This window comes from Podarcis tiliguerta, assembly GCF_965153285.1.
Source record: "Podarcis tiliguerta genome assembly, chromosome: Z".
Taxonomy (NCBI): Eukaryota; Metazoa; Chordata; class Lepidosauria; order Squamata; family Lacertidae; genus Podarcis; species Podarcis tiliguerta.
In genome coordinates, this window is record NC_139553.1 from 44,305,220 (window position 1) to 44,327,098 (window position 21,879).

Sequence of the window (21,879 nt, forward strand, 5' to 3'; positions counted from 1 at the left end):
TAGGGGCTTTTAAATAGCTGAGCGATTAAACACTGTTCTGTAATCAGACATACAAATCTTAAACACAGAGAGCTGTGCTCATGGCCTGATGGTGGAATGCTGGATGGATGAGAAACTGCCTGCTCTTGTTGGGGTTACACCCTGCTCTGAAGGAGCGAGTACATAGTTTAGGGGTGGTTTCACTTCTGTTGCCTATGCTCTGGTAATCTCTAGGTTAGATTATTGTAACGCGTTATACATAGGGCTGCCACTGAAGACAGCTTGGAAACTCCAGCTGGTGCAGAATTTGGCAGCCAGGTTATATTACAGATATTAATATGGCACAGTTTGAAGGGATTGGATGCATAAAAGCTGGCTCCTTTTAAAAATAAAACATTGTCAAGGCCCATAATATTGTTTGAAACTTTACTTGCAGAACATTATTTAAAAAACAGAAAAGAAACATTAAATGATACATCCAAATAATTCCAAAACTTGTACATTTCCAGCACATGCTTGGCATCTTCTTAGAAATAATTTAGAAATAATACTCCTGTTGAGACTGAGAACATAACTGTGTCTCTCCCCCATTCTAGTGGAGAGGCATTTACACATCCTGGCTTCCACAGAGCCTGTGAGCAAAGAACCCTTCCAAGATGGTGAATTTGCAATTCAATAATTCTCATGTGACCTAAGGTTAAACACTCATGTTTTAGCTAGCAGAAAAAAAACAATGGTTAATTATCAACCTATTTAGGAGCTCGGAGACCACTTCTTGCTCTTAATTTAGCGTCAGTGGAATCCTCCCTAGTTAAACCTTTTCACCAATACATAGGCATTCTCATTTCAGTGTCAATTAAATGAATTGTACTTAACAGGTTGCTCACCAGGCCAACTAGTTTCTGAGCACAATTCAAAGTGCTGGTTTTGACTTATAAAGCCTTAAACAGCTCAGGACTGCGGTACTTCAAGGACCACCTTTCCTAATGCAAGCTAACCCAGAACCTGTGGTAATCATTTGAAGCCCTTTTTTGGGTGTTCTTCCCACAAAAGGACCAAAGGGTGATAACACAAGAACGGGCCTTTCCTGCAGGGTTCCCTTTTGTGGAATGCTCTCCCCAGGGAGGCTCGCCAGGTACCCTTCACCTACATATCCTTATGCTCCTGGTTGAAGACCCAGGCCTTTGGCTGATAAACATTTTATGGCCTTTTAAATGTGTTTGTAGGAGATGGGTTACTGGTTTGTTTTTGTTTTATTAGGTATTTTGTGTTCTCATTTTGTATTTTTATATTGTGAAACATCCTGTGGTCTTCAAATGAAGGGCGGTATACAAATTTAAACAACAACAACAACAGCAGCAAAACTGCCTGTTTTGCAGTGGCAGACCTGGACTTGTTTTACTTGGTAACAGTAATAAAAAACTTTAAGATATAGCCAAATTACCCACTCTGGAAGAATGGCAGACGAAGGTGATGGACTATATGGAATTGGTGGAAATGACCGGCAGAATCCGAGACCAGGGAGAAGAGTTGGTGGAAGAAGATTGGAAGAAATTTAAAGACTATCTACAGAAATATTGCAAAATCTATGAATGTTAGAATGATGTTGGATGGAGGTTAAGGGGTTTTTAGCAACAATGTTATGAAGGAATATGCAAAAATAGAATGTTAACAGGTGAAAAGTTAAAGTTATAATATATTAAGATCAAGATAAGGATAAAGGTAAAGAGGGAAAGGATTTGCTGAATAAATAAATTGAACTGGAATACAAAGAGGGGAGGTGTGGGGAGGTCCGGGAAACAAGCAAATGCAAGATATGTTATGAAAGACTGAACTGTTTTTAATTGTTTTTTATTTTTCTATTTTTCTTTTTCCTTTTTCCTTTTTGTGATGTTATGGAAAATCTTAATAAAATATTATTTTTTTTAAAAAAAAGATATAGCCAAATTAACACTGCATTGGTGGACCTCAAGGTAAACCTCATCAAAGGAGGGTTTTTACAAGAGGCAGAGGTTTGAAGGAAGTGGTTGGATAAAAGCAATACCTAAGAGAAAAGCAACTTTTGCACCTTCTCGTTGAATGTTTCCACCCCAGCAGGCCATTAAAAATGTATAATTAAGAACAGGTACTTGTATTCACTTTCTTCCTCCTCCCTCCAAATCAATTTTTCTCATATGTTTTGTCTGTTTTTAGGTTGTACGTCTGAGAGTAGGGCCTGTCCTATTTTCGTGATAAGGAAGTTGCCCCAGAAGCCTTTGAGCTTTTGCTGAAGTGTGAGTTAAACATTATTTAATTGAACTAACTTAATTTGTCAAGAACCTCGTTGAATTCAGGATCAAGGATTGGCCATCCACCAGATGCGTAACTGAATAAATAATCAGCATATCATTCCAGTACAACAGACCTCAGTGCTAAAGAACAACAAGAAGAAGAACAATGAAGACAATATTATGAAACCAAATTAAATCAGCAGAAAAGCCAAGTTTGGGAAAACCTGCAAAGCTCCGAAAAAAAGTGTGTAAGCAAGTGTTATTCACAGAAACTACCTGTAGCAAATACTGCAGATGGCAAACAAACATCTGAAGAGGGGTGCCAAAGCTTCAGTTTTCATCTTTAAGCCCCAAACCTGCTCCTAGCAGAGTAGACTCAGTGGGTTGGGAGAGCACTGCTGCCTGAAGCAGTGAGGAAGAACAGCACAAGAAAAATAGAGAAAGCACAGAGGAGGCAAGTGTTGGTTTCTTCTATTAATATTAGTTCATTTCTTTTTTCCTTTCCCACTGATAGAGGACTGTCCTGTTAAAAGTGATAGGTAGGCCTATGCTGAAAGGAGAGTCTGGGCTTACCTGGGCCTAACCTGGAATTAACCCCTGGCTAAAGAGGTGGAGGAAAGAGGAAGAGTTTCCATTGTCCAGCTTTCCAAGAGATGCTGCAGGAAACATGCTGTAAGTACATAAGCAGAGCCCTGCTGCTTCCAGCCAGTGGTCCATCTAGCCCAGCACCCTGTTCTCATAGTGGCCAACCAGATGCCTTTGAGAAACCCGCAAGCAGGACCTGAGTGCAAACAGCACTCTCTCCACTTGTGATTTCCAGCAACTTGCCTCCAACACTGGATGTACACCAACATGGCTAGTATTAGCTGCTGATAAGAAAAGGAAGTTGTAGGTAGAACTAGGCATGCAATCTTGTGATCATCCTGTAAAGCATTCATGTTCCTCAAAAAATTAAGGGCTCATCCTTATTTCCACTTGTCCCACCACCTGTCCCACCATGAGCAAACCTGCTGATTACTGCTGAATCAGAGCAAACAAAAATCGGTTTTCCTGCAGATTTACATTTGTTCTAAAAAGATTTTTCCAGAGAAAGGGCAAATGAAAAATCGCTTGGACCCATGCTTTCTATGCACGGGACAAGTGGCAGTCTGGACGAGTCTTAAGTCACATGTCCAAAACAATTAAGAGAATTATCTGTAGGATTCAGCTCAATGCTCTAGATATGAGACTCTATCCCTCTACCCCCAAGAAGTGAATAACAACACTTCACCTTGGTTAATGGTGATGGGGTAGCAGCCAGTTAAGAGCTTCTGTAAAGCCTGAATAATCTAGTATGGGAGGTAGTTGTCATTTGGAAGAGCCAGGTGTTGTCTGTTCAACATTTTTGTAGGCTGAGCTCTCGCAGAAAGAAAGAATAGGAAGAGACAGAGCTGGTACATTTTGTGATGCATTCTTGAACCCATGCCTTGTTGATGCATAGCTTAATGCTATTTCCTCTTCATTCTGATGCTCAGCTTGAAATTTCTTGCAAATGTTATTTATGATGCCTTTTATTTTTGGTGACACTTTGGAGCAGCATCATAGCTCTGTGGAATTAAAAAATGAGTGTGCTTACACCCAAACTAGGAATTTTATTAGGCTCATTCTTCTGCAGTTGCAAAATGTGTTAAGATTATCACCATCAGAACAGGAGTCCCACGCCCCCTTTTAAGAATGTGTGTGTTGTGCTATTAAGAAAATACCTTTACAGTGGTACCTTGGTTCTCAAACGCTGATAACACAGAAGTGTTCTGGTTTTCTAACGTTTTTCGGAAGCCAAATATCCAATGCAGCTGTCAGCTATTGTTTCCGGGGCACCTGCACCAATCAGAAGCTGTGCCTTGGTTTTCAAACATTTGGGAAGTCTAACAGACTTCCAGAATGGATTAAGTTTGACGCTTTTGTTTCTGCTATTTATTTTGCGTTTTTGTTTTTGAGGCTTTTTCAGTTAATTTGCTTTTGTGACTGTGTGGAACCCAGTTCAGCTACTGATTGATTGATTGTGTGACTGCGGAAATGGATAAAAGCCCCCCATCTAAACAATCCCTATCAGTGGAGGTAAGAAAAATAATAATTTTAATTTTTATCATCTACAATACTGTTATTTTATAGTACAGTACACTGATTATTGCTTTCATTTTATGGATCAATGGTCTCATTAGATAGTAGAATTCATGTAAAATTGCTGTTTTAGGGGTTGTTTTTAAAAGTTTGGAATGGATTAATCCATCTTGCATTACTTTCTATGGGAAAGCGTGCCTTGGTTTGGAACACTTTGGTTTTGGAACAGACTTTCAGAATGGATTGAAAACCAAGGTACTACTGTATTTGGTAAGATTATTCCTTATACTGTATTTGGTAAGATATATTCCTTATATTATGGACTGTTCTTCATATGATACTTGCTTTGTGAATCTGTCATAATGGAACCAGATTACACAAACAGGGAACAGTTCATGTGAAGATAAAGGAGCAATTTCAAAATCCCATGTTCATGAAAAGTTGCTTCCTCTATTTCTGTTGTTGTTGTTGTTGTTGTTGTTTCAAATGCATGTATTGCTATTTTATTTAAAATGCTTATATCATACCTTTCCTCCAAGAGCTATCAGAAACATACATTGTTCTTCCTCTGCCTTCATTTCATTTTCACAACAACCCTGTGAGGTTGACTGGTCCAAGGACTGGTCCAGTGAGTTTCATTGCTGAGTCAAGATTTGAACCTAGGTCTCTGCAGCCTTAGTCTAGCACCCAGACCACAATGTCACACTGGCTGTCTTATAATGGGTGAGTATTTTAGTGTATACATTCACATTCTGATTCAACAGATGGAAATGCGCATGCAAATGGTTGACCTCCCTGCTGCTGCTGCTCCTATCAAAAAACACATTTCAAAAGCTGTTCAGATTGTTTACTCTATTTCCAATCATCTATTGAAGGCATTGGCTGCCCTGCTGTGTCCCACAGTTCTGCTCTATCCTGAGTTCCAGGTTATCCAGGAGAACTGCAAAACAAAATTACAAAACTTCCATTTGTATATAAATCATTTGTAGAATTTACCATCACGAGGCACAAATTTTTGCTGACCTCTACCATAAATGGCCTTAAAAATGAATGAAGTCGAGCCTTCAACACGGGGACAACCAGAATAATCAAAGGGGTGGGAAGGATTCAACAGTTCAGACTTTTTAATTTAGAGGGGGAAATGTGAGTAAAAGGTGATGTGATATAAATTTATAAAATTCTGCATAGGATGGAAAAAGTGGATAGAGAAAGGTTTTTGTCCCTCCCTCAAAAAACTAGAATCATGGGCATCCATTAAAGCTGAATTCTGGAAGATTCAGGGCAGATAAAAGAAAATACTTCTTTGCACCATATAGTTAATGGAACTCTCTGCCATAGAAGGCAATGATGGCCACCAATTTGGGTGGCTATAAAAGAGGATTAGACAAATTCATGAAGGAAAAGGCTCTCAGTGGCTACTAGACACAATGGCTATGTTCTGTCTCCACTGTCAAAGGTCTCTGAATACCAGTTGCCGGGAACTGCAGGTGGGCAGAGTGTTGTTGCATTCAGGTCCAGATTTCAGGTCTCCCACAGACATCTGGTTGATCACTATGGATGCTAGATGGGCCATAGGCCTGATCCAGCAGGCTGGCATTAGGTTCTTATGCTGCTTCTTGGAGTGCTTTCTATCCAGAATTCCAGCTACGCCATTTGATTTCCCTTCCTCAACATCCACACCATACATTTGATGCGCAGCGTAAATTAATACTGCAGTGTTTTTAAGTGAAAGACTAAGAGCTTTTCTGAGTTAAAATAAACTTCTTCATAAACAAGATGGTTCCAAACAGTTTGACTGAGATTACATACTGACTCTGCTCACAACTGAGGCAAACTGACACGTGTCAGAGTGACTCAACAGTTTGCAGTTATGCCTAAATAACTTTAGTAGGTCCAAATGATTGTGCAGTCCCAGAATTTCCCAGCCTGCTTTGCTGCTTCTGCAGTCATGTGTCTTTGTCACATGACAACATTTCTTTCACTTTGAGAGTCGTGGGAATTCTCCTAGGAACCATTCATGCTTTCATTCTTTTCAGCCGGAACTCAGTTCTGGTACCTCTCAGGTGGGCACCATTGCCATTCTAAGAGAATAAGGGAGGTGTTCATTATGAGTTCCGGCACCTCTTTTTCTAGAAAAATAGCACTGCTTGGAACTGTAGTTTACGCTTCACAGAGCTACAGGTTAAGAAAATGCAGTTCCCAGGAATCTCTTGGGGAAAGTCATGACAGTCACAGGGATATAACACTGCTTTAAATGTATGTGTGGATGTGACCACACCAAACCCCACATTATCTAGTCCTGAGTGGCATCATTATACTTTGATCGTCGTCATTTTAACTGTTTTTTGGCTGTCATTGTCTTCTTTTATTAGGCTTTGTGTCACCCACAATACTCAAAATATATTCAAGCAGCAAAATGTAGTCAATTATTGAACTGAATTAATCCCAAGCACTACATTCCACATATATATGGATGAAGTCTGGGAACTCAATCAATCTCCTGATTGCTAAACTCAGAGCTATAGAGGCAAGAAGGAAAAGCCTAATAATATTCTCTGCATAGCCAGCTTTATGCTCATGCAGTCTGCTGACTACAACTTAATATCACCCTTCCTCTTTATTAAAACGTCAAATTCTATTCCACTGTAAAAAAAAAATATTTCCACAGCTCCAGGCAAGGTTTACAGTGCAATACCAGAGTGACAGTTGGACTTTTTTTTTCAGGGTGTGGGAGAAATCATTCATCAGAAGCATGTGAGCACTTTGTACAAAATTATTCCATGTGTTTACCGAATGGTGAATATGTTCTCACATGCTCAGTGTTGGCTGCTGCACATTGAGGCTGATAGGGCAGAAGTCAGGGAGGCCAACAGTTGGCAAAGCAGAACCTGGCACCAAACATCCAGTCCATTTTAGAATGTCTGGTCTAATCTGTGACTACTGAAAACTCACTGAAAAAGAGATTGACTGCCAGTTTAAGCATAGCCTTTTCCATGACATGTTGTCTCACTGCATACAGGGAATCATTACCATAACGGAGCATTGAAAAATCTGATAGGTATAGTCCAGAATTCTACTGCTTCATTCTGCAGCAAATGTAAAATGCCTGTGAGTGGACAGGGAGGCTAAGCATATATTGTCCCCATTAGAGGACTGTTTCAACATTAAGACCAGAGCTGTGCAGAATGGTCTCCCATTTGAACTATAGCATGTGTGAGGATTTCCTGGAAAAAAGCAACTATTAATTTGATAAGATGTTCAGCTTTTAAAGATTATGTTTGCTCCCATTTGTTTCCACCATCATCTGCTATCTTAGCACAATTTTCCTCCTGAACAGTAGGTCCATAAAGTGGTCCTAGACCTAGGCAGTTAGGGAACATGTAATAAATGCAAAAGTTACCATGAATTTTATAGGATGTTTACCTTCCTATCAACACTTTCCATCAGGCCAGTGGTCATAGATGGGTGGCAGTTACAGTCCAACATTTGGAGTGACACTGGTTTACCATTCCAGTGCTAGGGGGTTAATTAAGTGAACATTTTTGCATTAGAATTGGTTCCTATCAGACTTACTTTCAAAAGCAACGAGAAAGTTGGGAGAATGGCTCCCCATTGGATTTCTTGTTATATCTTTCATAAATATTGAAGAGCAGCAGAATACTATCTACAAAGATAACCATAGGGCACAGTATATATTTTTTAATTTATTAAACGGATACAAGGATATCATACAAGCTGCATTATCTTATTGTTAATAGAAGAAACATTTCTCAAAACTTACTTTGGAAGGAGAAGGCCAGGAGATGAAACTTGTCAACTCATCCATCCCTATCTTGAGAAAAAGGATATCTGGCCCAGGAAAACACTATTCGTGGCCACTGTGTTCATCTGTCATGTCCTAATGAGCTTATGCCTCTTGGTTTTATTTTCATATGATGTCTTAGGGGGCCCTTTTAACTCTGCATTGCCCACAAGAAAGGCAAACTTCCCATTAACAGTGTTGATATAGCTATGCTAACAATGTCAATAGAACATTGACTACCGTTTTGTTCTGCAGCCTGTAGCATCAATTGGTTATAAGTTCATGAGCACCAAGGGGAGGGAGAATTCACACACCATAAATAAACCAAATTATGAAGATTAGTCCCCCTCACATTGAGAACATTTATGAGGAGCCATTTTGGATAATTGTGACAATTATGTGTGTTATCTGGAAATGATGCTTCATTCATAATTGCTAAGGGAGAAAGGCAAGGAAACCTAAAGGCAGAGGGAAAAACATTTTCTGTTACCTTTTCACAATAACAGCAGGGATGACTTTTACAGGCAGATTGCTGTCTAATAAAGCTGCCATTTCAGTCGGCTGATAACCTTGCAAGCAATTATAATAAGTTTACAAACAATTACACCTTGCAAATGGAATCTGGAGGAAGCCATAAAGTCCCTCCAATAAGGCACACTCCTGTTTCCAATGCCGTTTTGTAAATGAATCACCACTAATTTATGCCCCCATGAATACAAATTATTGTCACAAGGTTCCCCCCCTTTAAATTAGACCACCTGTGATTCTGTGCAATGAAACAAGAGCACAGTAGATGTTAAACTTTTCCCTTATTTGTTTTTTGTTTTTTGGGGAAAAGCATTACAAATTGTTTCAAATAACATAACACTGCACTGCAGACCCCTGCTGGCAAAGCTATGGGGTAATATAATTCATCTCTCCAGAAGGCTTGGGGCAAAGCCCAATAATGAGAACACCCAGATAGAAAGAATACTGCAGATCAGAAAAGGTACCACCAGGTCTGAGAGGATGCCAGCATGGTTAATGAGCAGAATCAGTGAAGCAGTTGCAAGCAAGCAAGCAAGCAAGCAAATAAATAAATAAAAGCTCACTTCAGGAAATGGAAATCACACCCAAATAAAAAGAACAAATAGTAACAAAAACTTTAATAAAAGATATGCAAACTGGGATGAGGGGAAAGAGTGTGAGGAGTACCGTATTTTTGTGTGCAGCTTTTTTGTGTGAAGTACCGTATTTTTGTGTCCATCTCCTCGTTCCACTTGGCGGCGTCAGGCAACTTGTCCCATGAAATCAAGGAATATGGAGGCCTGCAGTAACCGGCCCAGCCTCTGGAAGTGCCGTGTATGGTAGGAGAGACTCCACAGCTGCTTTGATCCCTTCGTATTGCAAGAGGCTCTCTGGCGTCTCATGCTTGAGGAGGGTTTCCACCACTGCCTGAGCCTCGAGGTAGTTCCGCCAGTTTTGTGTTCCACGTGATGGAAAACTTCAACACAGCCTCTGGAAGAAGGGGTTTGGGGAAGACACGTCAGGAAGGAGTGCAAGTTGCAGGCAGCATGGCCACCTTGAACCAACACACCTCTCTTGCGAAGCGTGGCCAGGTCTGGGCACACACCTGACCTGCGCCTTTCTTCAAGGCAGGGAAGCAGATCCAACACCCCTCCCCACCTGGTAGAAACAATTAATGATGGGAGGGGTGACTGAGTTTATTCCAGACTACATGGCTTGCAGGAATGGGTTTTATAATATTTATAAAAGTACAACAACAACAACAATATGCATTATAATCTTTGCTCTAGTATTACGGAGCTGGTGGAGCTAATTTGAGGCCGTGTACACACCATACATTAAAAGCATTATTGATTCTCCCCTGTAAGAATCCTGGGAACTGTAGATTACTCTTCTACCACATAGCTACAATTTGTAGCACCCTTTACAAACTGCAATTCCCAGGATTCTTTGGGAGAAATGTACTTTTAATGCCTGTTTTTCCTGCAGCAGGCATGCTCAGCTACCCCTCTGGAAGCTCAATCCCACAGAAAGCTGTAACGGCCACCAACTTGGATGGTTTTATGCAGGAAAGGCTATCAATGGCCACTAGGCACGATGGCTATGCTCTACCTCCACAGTCAGTGGCAGTAATGTTTGTGAATAGTGGTTGCTGGAAGATGCAGGAAGGGAATACAGAATGCTCTTGTTCCCACAGGCCTCTGGTTGGCCACTGTGAGAACAGGATGCTGGACTAGACAGGCCAATGTGGCCTCATCCAGCAGGCACTTCTTATGTCCTTAAATGGGTCAAGGGTAGAGATTGTGAGAAGGCATCTTCCAAAGCAATCCCACCCTGCAAATAGCTTTGGAGCCTTCTTGCCTCTAGCCTAGCCCTCACCCCTTTTCCTGTTCCCACTGGAGTCTTCTTTTGCTTGCCACGCCTGTGGGCTCTCTTCCGGCCAACGCTGCCCATGACAGATCTTAAAAACTTGGGGTCGGTGAGATTCGGCAATCGCAGCACCTTGCGCCTGCTGGACCTCCTGAGCGGAGCGGGTTGTGTCTTGCTCCTCGTGAAGTAGGGTGAAATGTGAGGAGTGTTGCAAGCCGGTGCAGAGGCAGAAGGTCTGGCCGAGATGGTAGAGCACGGCTTCTCTGTCAGGGGCTTCTTCCTAACCCAGTGGAACACCAGTATCATACGCCTCTTAGATGGGTTGGACATGCTGAAGGTGGTGCTGGAGGCCCAAAGACTAGGGTGACTTCAAAGCGGTGGTCGCAGCTGGCAGTTCCCTATCAATGGTGCCAAATCCAAGCAAATGTTAGCTCCAGTCCTGTTAAATCAATCCAGCAATTATGAACGTTAAATAAGGGATTAATTCCTCAGGCAGTAGGAAAAGACTTTCTGTAGCTTTTGAATAGATGGGAGCCCCCAACTACTGCCACTGTTGACAGCCTGTTGCCCCTTCACTCTGCTTGAATGGGTTATGTCACAATGGTTCCTTCATCAGGTGTTTGTGAGCATGAAAATGCTGTTGGGAGTTTCAGCAGTGAAGGCTCAGGCACAACATACTGTTTGAAAGTCTGAACATTTCCTCTTTTTTTATTTAACAACATTTATATACCACTTTTATAATTTATATACAAATTATTAGGAGAGTAAGTTAAAAATATACTGTAGTTTATTCACTTAGAGGCTAGTTTATTCCTTCTTATACTTCTATCCCACCTTTCGTCCACAGAGCAGACACACTTCAGCCTCCACCTTCTCCATTTTATCCTGACAGCAATATTGTGATCTAGGGCCATAGCTCAGTGGTAGAATAACTGTTTAGCATGCAGAAGGCATCAGGTTCAGTCCCCAGCATCTCCTGGTGGGACTGGGAGCGCTCCCTCTGCGCTTCGGAGGCTTCGCGTTGCTATCGCTGAAGCCAAGAAGCCTGCATTCACTCCATAGGACGCACACACATTTCCCCTTAATTTTTGGAGGGGGAAAAGTGCGTCCTATAAAGCAAAAAATACGGTACAGCAAGACAAACATCAAGTTCAACAATATACATGAAAAAATATTTACATATTTCAGAAACAGAAAAAAGCACTGAGGTGGATAGATCGACAAGGGAGTTAAAGGTGCACTTAAGGGGGACTAAGGAGAGCGAAGAATTGATTAATAAATTCCATGGAAAATGTAGAACAGAAACACATACCAGAAATATACTTTCTTTTTTCTTTCTTTATTTTCCAGGAAGGAGAGACTGAAGTATATGAACAAGTAGAGGCAAAAAGTGATGAAAAGTGGTGATTAGCTGAGAGCTGTGCATGGCACTTTGAAGCCCCAATAATCAGCTGATCATCAGGGCTTCAAATTAGGAATATAAAACACAGTGGTACCTCGGGTTAAGAACTTAATTCATTCTGGAGGTCTGTTCTTAACCTGAAACTGTGCTTAACCTGAGGTGCCACTTTAGCTAATGGGGCCTCCCACTGCCACCATGCCACCGCCGTGCGATTTCTGTTCTCATCCTGAAGCAAAGTTCTTAACCCGAGGTACTATTTCTGTACCTTGGAGTCTGTAACCTGAAGCGTATGTAACCTGAGGTACCGCTGTAATGTGCTCTCTGAACTCAGCCATATACAGAGTTCCTATATTCACATGCATCTTTCAAAGCTAAAACCATCAAGTTTTCATTTGAAAACAGATTTACATCAAATTGTATTGATTTTATATCACTTTCAGTCAGCAGTAGGGGGCCTACTGGTGTCAACTTTTTTTAAAGGCTCATGGCTGGGTGGGATGCTGTTGGGATTCAGGGTAGTCAGGGAAGGGTTAAACTTTCCCATGCACTGTGATCCAAATCCCCCACTGTGAAAATCACTCACCCCATGCCAGTTATTGATTTCTTTTAAAAAAACCCAACATGATATCTAATTATATCTCAAACCCTCCAAGTGTCCCTATTTTCCAGGGACGTCCCTGATTTAAAGAAGCCATCCCGGTTTCTGATTTGATCCCGGAATGTCCTGCTTTTCCTTAGGATGTCCCTATTTTCACTGGAGAAATGTTGGAGGGCTTGGAGTTATCCGACCCTGAGCTGTCTGAAGGCAATCCTGTATTGGGGAGGTTTTTTGTTTATTTACCATTTTGGCCTGAATATAAGCCTCACACACACACACCTGCCCAAATTCCAACCATGAAAAGTTAAAGTGTGGTTTAAATTCGCGACCTTATAAAAAAAAAGTTGTTTTTTATGATATAGCTGCTGAAAGAGATGTATGGTAAAACGGAACGGATGTGAGTGCCTGCGGAATTTTAAGGGAGCAGCTTATATTCGGGTATTGTATTTTTCTCTCTCTCTCCCCCCCCCCCCCGGATTTTAAAGGTGCAGCTTATATTCAAGTGTGACATATTCGAGCCAATACAGTATGTTTTTATATATGTTGGAAGCTGCCCAGAGTGGCTGGGGCAACCCAATAAGATGTGTGGGGTATAAATGGTAAAAATATCATTATTGAATGGGACGTCCCTATTTTCATCAGAGAAATGTTGGAGGGTGTGATATTGTTAGCATCACTAAACAGTTAAGCCTTAGATAAATATTTGGTTTTTAATGTGTTTCTAGTGACTGGCAACAATTAAGAAATGTAAGTAAGATGGAAGGAAGGTGAGAGCCTTGAGATATTTCTGAAGGTTTTCTTTGTGGGTCTTCTGTTGGTTTGGAGCCCTCAACTATAAATAAAAAGAAACCTCAAAGCAGGAGTTTCCTCATTACCACTTACAGAAGAAATCAAACCCAAGATCACTGGGGATAAGAGAGACTGGATTCAGTAGTTCTTGGGCTCTGCTGGCTCAGTTGGGGCAACACTGGTGTAAATTCCCTACCCTCCTTCAATTCAGAAATATCAATCAGGCTACCGGTAAGTTTATTGTTCTAGCCAAAGGCCATGACAATCCTGCAGCAACAGTACCAATAAAACAATATAGGTCATACCATAATACGAGCTAACATCCGTAATGTAAAGGGGGCAAGTCAGAGACACCATCAAACTCAAATCTAACTTGATTTCAAATTAAATTTCTGCCATTCAGGGATATGCCAGTGTAAGTCCCTCACCCCAGCTCAGGCAGGGGCTCAGCCAGCTAGTAGAATATATGCTCGCACAAGTCCCCAAAAGGGTGCATTGTGTTGTTGTGACAGGACAGGGCAAGGTGAGTTCTACACCTATTTCAGACCCCTTTCAGCTTGGTCACATGACCCAGCAACCTGGTAGAACTTTGTTGGCCAAAAGAGTTGTGCAAATCAAATTCCTCCTGAACAGAGTTTGGAATATGGGTAACTTTAGCTGGCGTAGGTTCTGCCAGCTTTCTATATTTGGAAAGCTTCTTAAGTACAGGAAGCTGGCACGACTTACACTGGCTTAAGCTATCCCTATTCCAAACTCCATTCATGAGTGGGGATACTGCTGGCTGAGATGGCCATAATCTGGCAGAGAGAAAACAGCCCTTTAAAATAGAGTTTGACTTGCACTACCCTTTTTCTGGAGTTTGTACTGTCTGGTTGTCAGATCATGTGACTGAACTGAAAGAGGTTTTAGAATGGGTGTCTCTCCTTGCCCCATCCAAAACCCCAGATTACTCTCTTTTTTTGATCTTATGCTGACATAAATTTTGCTATATCATATGAGCCAACATATCCCCCACTGGAACATGTTGAGGGAATTCCACAGGCATAGCCCTGTCTGGGAGATCAGGTCAGCCCAAGATCTGCCTATTCTAAACTCACTCATCCCAGTTGATATTGAATTTGGCTTGTACTGTTAGTTCCAAGTCCAGTATAACCATCTGTCATTTTCTTTCTCTCTTTTTCCTCCCTCCCTCTCTTGAATCGGGCAGGTTTCCACCACCACCACCCCTCCCACACACAGATGAGAATCTGAGGATGAACTCATGTCTGTCTAAGGACTCACTGGTAGCACTGTTATGAATGACAGCTTCCTCTTAGCTGAGCAAGACCTTCTGCTATGCAAGAAAACATCCAATAAGACAGCCTTGTAAACAGCTGTAACCCATCAGCTCTCTTCTTGGTGAAAGTTTGAGAGAATAACAAAGGTGGGGGGAGAAACATACAGCCATATGGTCCTGTGAATGTTGTTGTTGTTGTTTAGTCGTTTAGTCATGTCCAACTCTTCATGACCCAATGGACCAGAGCATACCAGACACTCCTGTCTTCCATTGCCTCCTGCAGTTTGGTCAAACTCATGTTCATAGCTTCGAGAACACTGCCCAACCACCTTGTCCTCTGTCGTCCCCTTCTCCTTGTGCCCTCAATCTTTCCCAACACCAGGGTCTTTTCCAGGGGGTCTTTTCCAGGGAGTCTTCTCTTCTCATGAGGTGGCCAAATTATTGGAGCCTCTGCTTCAGGATCTGTCCTTCCAGTGAGCACTCAGGACTGATTTCCTTAAGAATGGATAGGTTTGATTTTCTTGCAGTCCATGGGGACTTTCAAGCGTCTCCTCCAGACCATATTTCAAAAGCATCAATTCTTCAGCGATCAACCTTCTTTATGGTCCAGCTCTGACTTCCGTACGTCACTACTGGGAAAACCAGAGCTTTAACTATACGGACCTTTGTCAGCAAGGTGATGTCTCTGCTTTTTAAGATGCTGTCTAGGTTTGTCATCACTTTTCTCCCAAGAAGCAGGCTTCTTTTATTTTCGTGACTGCTGTCACCACCTGCTGTGATCATGGAGCCCAAGAAAGTAAAATCTCTCTTTGCCTCCATTTCTTCCCCTTCTATTTGTCAGGAGGTGATGGGACCAGTGGCCAGTGGAAATGTTGAGAGGATACAGATTGGGATAGCAAGAGCAAACAAGAATCTCCCTCTAGCAACAAGCATTCTTATGATAATAATCAGATTTGATTCATAATATGAGGAAGGGCCCTATCTTACTGGTAGAGCGTCTGTTTGCATGAACCATCTTCTTCTTCTGTATGCAAACAGTCCCCGGTTCAATCCCTGGCATCTCCAGGTAGCACTAGGAAAGTCACCTGCCTGAAACTTGGGAGAGCTGCCTCCAATCAGGGTAGACCAGTGGCTTGGCTCAGAATGTGTAGAATCCTCTGGAGAAAATTCTTCATTTTTAGGCAAAGCTCATTTTACCTCTTTGAAAACTCTCAAGCATGAACTTCCAAATCAACTTGGGGTTTTGCTTTAAGTGTCTATTCACAAGGCTGACCCCTCACACTGCCTTTTTTGGGGGGGAGGGGGTTTTTCAGTCCAAGTAACAAATGCATGTTTGCTAAATAAGTATATGAAGGTGTTAAGACTCACAGAGTTGCTCATTATTAGAGAATACACTCTGTGACGTCACTTCCCTTGAGTTCTTTGACAGGAAAAAATACATAGCCTAGTCCTAATGCTGCAAGGGACAGTGTTTTAAACTCTGCTAACTAATTGTTTTAAGTTTAAACATCCTGCTCACAAACATGTGTAACATGGGGGATATATTGTAAATGTGTCCGCAGTGCATATGATGGCATAGTATGGAACTGTATGGCATGGCATGACATGGAAACAACCTGTGGCTGAGTGTCAGTGAGACAAAAACACACATGCAGACGTTGGAAGCACACTTAGTAGTAGAGCATTTGTTTTGCATGCAAAAAGGCCCCGGTTCAGTCCTGGACATCTCTACTTGGAGATTCCTGGCTAAAATTCTAGAAGAGCCACTGCCAATTGGTTTGTTTGCTTGTTTGTTGCATTTATGGCCCACATATTCTCCAAGGAGCTCAAAGTGGTATACATACTGTAGATTCCAGCGTATTAGGAGACTGGGCGTATAAGATGACCAATTGGGCAGCACCAATTTGGGGGTCGTCTTATATGCTTTGGCAGCTTCGCTGGGCAGCAGCAGTGGGTGGCGGGCTCCACGCTGGGAGGAAGCTGCCCGGCGAAGCTGCCCAGTGACGCTAAGCTGGCTTCGCTGGGCGGCTTCCTCCAGGCGCTGAGCCCACCGCCCACTGCTGCTTCAGAAGCTGCTGAAGCTGCTGCCACAGCAGCAATAGGCAGCACGCTCCGCTCCGCGCCGGGAGGAAGCCACCCAGGGTTGCTAAGCCGGCTTTGCCGGGCAGCTTCCTCCGGGTGCGGAGCAGAGCCCATTGCCCACTGCAGCTATACCCAGCGTATAAGATGACTCCCAACTTTTTAACCTCTTTTCAGGGGTTAAAAAGTTGTCTTATACGCCAGAATCTACGGTAGTTCCCCACACCACACATACTTTATCCTTACAGCAACTCTGTGATGTAGGTTAAGGTGAGAGAAAATGACCTGCCCCAGGTCGCCCCATGAGCTTCATGGCTTCATGGGGATTTCAACCCAGGTTTCCCAGGTCCTAGTCCAGCACTCTAAGCACTCCACCACACTAGCTCTCTGAGAATAATGTTCTCTGACAATTCTGAGCTAGATAGACCAATGCTTTGCTTCTGTGTAAGTCAGCTTCCTAAGGGATGCGGGTGGCGCTGTGGTCTAAGCCAGTGAGCCTTTTGGGCTTGCCAATCAGAAGGTTGATGGTTCAAATCCTCATGACGGGGTGAGCTCCCATTGCTGTGTCCCAGCTCCTGCCAACCGTGCAGTTCGAAAGGATGCCAGTGCAAGTAGATAAATAGGTACTGCTCCGGTGGGAAGGTAAACGGCGTTTCCATGCGCTGCTCTGGTTTTGGTGTTCCATTGCGCCAGAAGCGGCTTAGTCCTGCTGGCCACATGACCCGGAAAAACTGTCTGTGGACAAATGCCAGCTCCCCCAGCCTATAAAGCAAGATGAGCACCGCAGCCCCAGAGTCTGCGACTGGACCTAACTGTCAGGGGTCCTTTACCTTTTTTTTAAAGTCAGCTTCCTATGTTCTTAAGCCCATGAACTCAAGGGAGCAAAAATAGATGTAGCCAACTCTGGTAGTAAGTAATAATGTGAGTCAGGCAACTGATGTAGCTACTTTCAGGTACACATAATAGGAAATGGCTCTCCCTCAGTATGAATTGATCTAAGGTCCTTGGAGTCGCATTGCGTTATAGCCACCCGAGATGTACAGTGTCAGGAATGCCAAACATCTTCAGAGGTGACCAAAAGCAACCAGCAAACCTAGCCATTATCTGAAAAGAACTGGCATTGATGGAATTAGTACCTTTCCAGGGACACAGTCAGATCGGGCACATGGCAAGGATTAGCAAGCACTGCAGCTGATGTTGGCAGGAAGTCCATAATGAATCTTTGCATCTAAAGTAGGCATTATTGATTGTTTAACAAAGTAACATTGTTTTAAGGTAATGGGCAAAGATGGATAGTCTCTCTGGGCAGAAAAGCTTACATGCATTGAAGTTCTAAACTGACAAGAATACTTTTCTATCCCTTTACCAATGCTGTTTGAGCCAGTTGCTGTAAATCAGCACAAGTGCACAAATTAAGCCATTGCCATCTGGCCCACACTATATACCTGGATGCATAAATACTGAGTGGTAGTGAACATTATATATACAGAGTTTGCCCTTAAGACAAGAAGAAAGCAGAAGAAAACAATTTGCTAGATAAAACGACTATGCCTTACAAAGAAAATGCATAGGTTGTCCAACATCAGTGTCCAGAAGCAAATTCATTTCAAAAGACACCCCCTTTTCAACCAGAAATAACTGAAAAGGGAAGTCACAAAATCATGTGTTCCTTCTGCACTTCAGTTTTGGCTGTCAATTAAAGGAGGAAACTCAGAGATATGAGCTGAAGGCAATTGCAGGCATTCATTTCACTTTTAGGAAACAAACATGATGAAGTGAACCTCAAAAAGTGCCAAGCAATCTATTTATCAGAGCACTCCAGAAGATTTGTTATGCCTGAAGCATTTCCAGTACGATATAACTTTTCATCAGAGGTGATGGCCGTTCCATATCTCTCTGCAAGTGTTCTCTCAAGGAGAATACATCTCACGCAAGAGCCATGCAATAAGGTGACCGTGGCCTCTTGCATCATACTTGAAATGCATCAGACATAATACATTTCCTGGAGTGTTACAATCAGTAGACTTCATCACAGTTTTTAGGATAGGGTAGCTAGATACAAAAGAGGAGAGGGTTCCTGGTTGTATAGATGAGAGAAATACATGCCTATTGCTTCTGCTAAAGCTCCCATTCAATCCCAGGAGATTTCCTCTAGCAGTAAAATAAGGCTGTGATGTTTCAGAAGACAATAGGAGGACCAGGACAACTTGGAGCATCTTTGCTGACTGCAGGGAAATTGTGGGTGCATGAAGAGCAAGCTGTAAGTAAGGACAGGTGAATCTGTCCACTCTGGTTTCTTTCACTTCCTAGTTTTTCCAGTTTTAAGTTCAATTCTCCATATTTCCACTTTGATTTGCATTTTTAAAATACTGTTGTGAACCGCCCTGAGATGAACAGTGCAATATTCAAATTTAAGAAAGAAAGATTCAATCAGTCTTCATGAATATTTGTAATAATTTTAGTGTGGATTTCTCCCAGTATATGCATTATTGTGTGCAATTTTTCTAGGAGCCACAAATGAGAACTTTGACTGGCTGACTCAACCAGATGAGGGTTGCCAGTGGGTCTTAAACCCTCAGTGGGTTAGGGACCTGTCTATTCCATCAGAGAAGACAGGCTGCAGTGAATTGAATGGATAAGTCCAATGGTCAAGAAGGTGGGTTCTGCACATGCTGTTGAAGGAGATGAGGGGTAGGTGGGGTTCATCCACCTGGGAAGGTAGTCAATCTAGGAGAATGAAAACTTTGTTCCTAAACCTCAACTGCCTTGCAGCTATACTTATTCATGAGAAAGGCTTTGGAAGTAAACACTGAGGAACAATGCATACCCACTTCCTCACATGACACCTTTGGGAGAAGAAAAGGCTAATGAGTAAATCCAGAGTGGTGCTCCTATGATGGTTGAATGGCATCTTGTATCCCTTCTTCTGGCAACTCCTGCAGCCAAGCTGATGCTAAATGTATTGCTTTCCTTTCCTTTTCCTTTCCTTTGAATCCCATCAGTGAGATTGAAAGGAGGGGTTTTGTCATCTGGGCAGCTCAGGCTTGTGCCTCAGAAAGGTCACCTTGGTGCTGCAAATGCAGCAAAAACATTGGAGGCAGTGCTTATGAGTTATAAGCTCAACTTGACTGGTGTATGGTACAAGTGCTATGGGTTGCCTTCATTGGTGGGGGAGAGTGTAGTATCTCACTGGTCAGCTATCAACCACCTTTAGCCAGGCAGCTTCTAGTCAATGAATGCTGACCTACCACTGTCTTGGAGCTCAGTCTGTCTTGGAGCTCAGACTATCACTCAACAAGCGGACCAAACTATTGCACCAGGCAAAAAAGAAAAGAAACAAACCCTGATGTGCATAGAAAGCTTTGTTTTGGTTCATGTGTAGTTTCAAAAGGTGCAAATTTGGTAAGTTCACCCTTAAATGCAAACTGAAAATTAATTTCTTCCCCATCCCTATTTGTAAGCAAGCATAATTTGTGGAATTGCATGGCACAGCATCCTTAGTGATCATGAGGTACATGTGATAAGGCATTAGTCTTACCTTCCAATTTCCCAGTTTTGTGGAATCAACATAAAGAAGAACCTGCTGGATTAGGCCAATGGCCCATTTAGGTGAGCATCCTCTTCTCACAGTGGCCAGCTAGGTGCCCAGGGGAAATCAACAAGCAGGTCCTGAGGACAAGAGCACTATCCTGCCTTGCAGTTTCTAGCACTGGTACTAATAAGCATTACTGCTTCTGATCATGAGAATGCAAGTTCTTTCTTTTTCTTTTCTTTAAGGAAACAATGGGGGGAAACTATTAAAGTCTCATCTGGTCACCCGTTTCCTTTTTATGCAACAAAAATGAAATTTACTTGAGTAAAATAGACTCCACTTATGAATGTTCCACTTTACATGCAGTGGGCCTCTGAAAAATTAAATATATTAACTATTTCTGCGTTTTCCTAAATGGGTCAAAATGTTAGGCCTATGTGTCCTATGTGTCCAAGAGTACTCCAGATAATTGGAATGGTGCAATAACAACAGGAGAGTAATTAGAGAAATGTTCACTTCACTGATGAACCTGTGTGGTCTTCAACAATTACCCATTAAAAGAGGTTCACTTTTTCCAGGAAGTGAGTGGCACTTCACATGATTAGCACATGAGCAAAACAAGGCAACGGCTTCCATTATTTACCATCACAAACCTCTCCTAATTAGACTAAATTAGCATTTCCCAAACTTCAGATTTCATTGACCCCTTGATTAGCTTTTAAGGTTATCATCAACCCTGATCCAAATTGCTAGGAAACTAAATGAAATGTTGTCAAGAATATATGCAATCAATGTTTATTAATCACAACTTTTGGGAATCATAAAATGTAAAAGATGAAGAAACAATACTTTTGGTATTGTGGAATCATGTTACTAAATACAGAGGTCCCTCGTGGACAGAAGGGGTTCAGTCTGCAATCATAGGCCGAGAAAATGCAATACTTCTTCAGATTTTGAAGTGGGGCTACTTGTCTGTAGACTTTGATGTTATATCTGAATAATCCAGTTTATACTCCTATGTGTGGGTCAACTGAGATCCTACTCTAAAATGCAATTAGCAACGTAACAGCGTGCTCTCTCCCACAAGGCTAATTGCAGCACCTGGGGCATTTTTGTCAAGACTATTGCAGGGGAGAGAAGAGTTAAGTATCTTTACTTAACTGTGGCTCTCATTAAAATCTTTCCCTCACATTAGTATTATTATTAAGAAATCTTTTGATGTGGTTGCTAATTGTCTCCGCAGGCATGTCCAAAGTCTGTTCCAGGGGCCTAATCTGGCCTGCTGGATGGTTTAATCCGGCCCCTCTGGCAGTTTATTTCCAGAGTAAAATACTAAAAACCTAAGCAACTTCAATCCTAAAAAAGCTCAACAATTTCAATTTGGTTGGCCCTTTGGTCGGCCCTCACGGCCCTTCACTTCATCAAATCTGGCCCTCTTTGAAAAAAGTTGGAAAGCACTGAAGAGTTAAAGTCAAAGAGTTCAAGAGAAGCAGAGAAGGGGCTGCTGGATGTCTGCATTCTCTCCCGTGCGGCAGAGTGTGTGTGACTACTGGATCACATGCCCTGTGTGTTGACATTCCATTCTTTGGAAGCGTGGAAACAGAAGGAACTGTGTGCAACTTCCGTCTTCTGTGTTCTTTGTTCTCTCCTGTTGTTGTTCTCTCTCGGAGGAACAC

The 21,879-nt window shown here is 42.2% G+C and overlaps 1 long non-coding RNA gene across 1 annotated transcript; it reads left to right on the forward strand.

Moving 5' to 3' along the window:
* Positions 1-11,258: 11,258 nt before the first annotated feature.
* Positions 11,259-14,741, forward strand: LOC310669064. Its single transcript, XR_014507005.1, has 3 exons — positions 11,259-11,291; positions 11,878-11,930; positions 14,524-14,741. It is a non-coding gene; the product is annotated as an uncharacterized lncRNA (long non-coding RNA).
* The last annotated feature ends 7,138 nt before the right edge of the window (positions 14,742-21,879 follow it).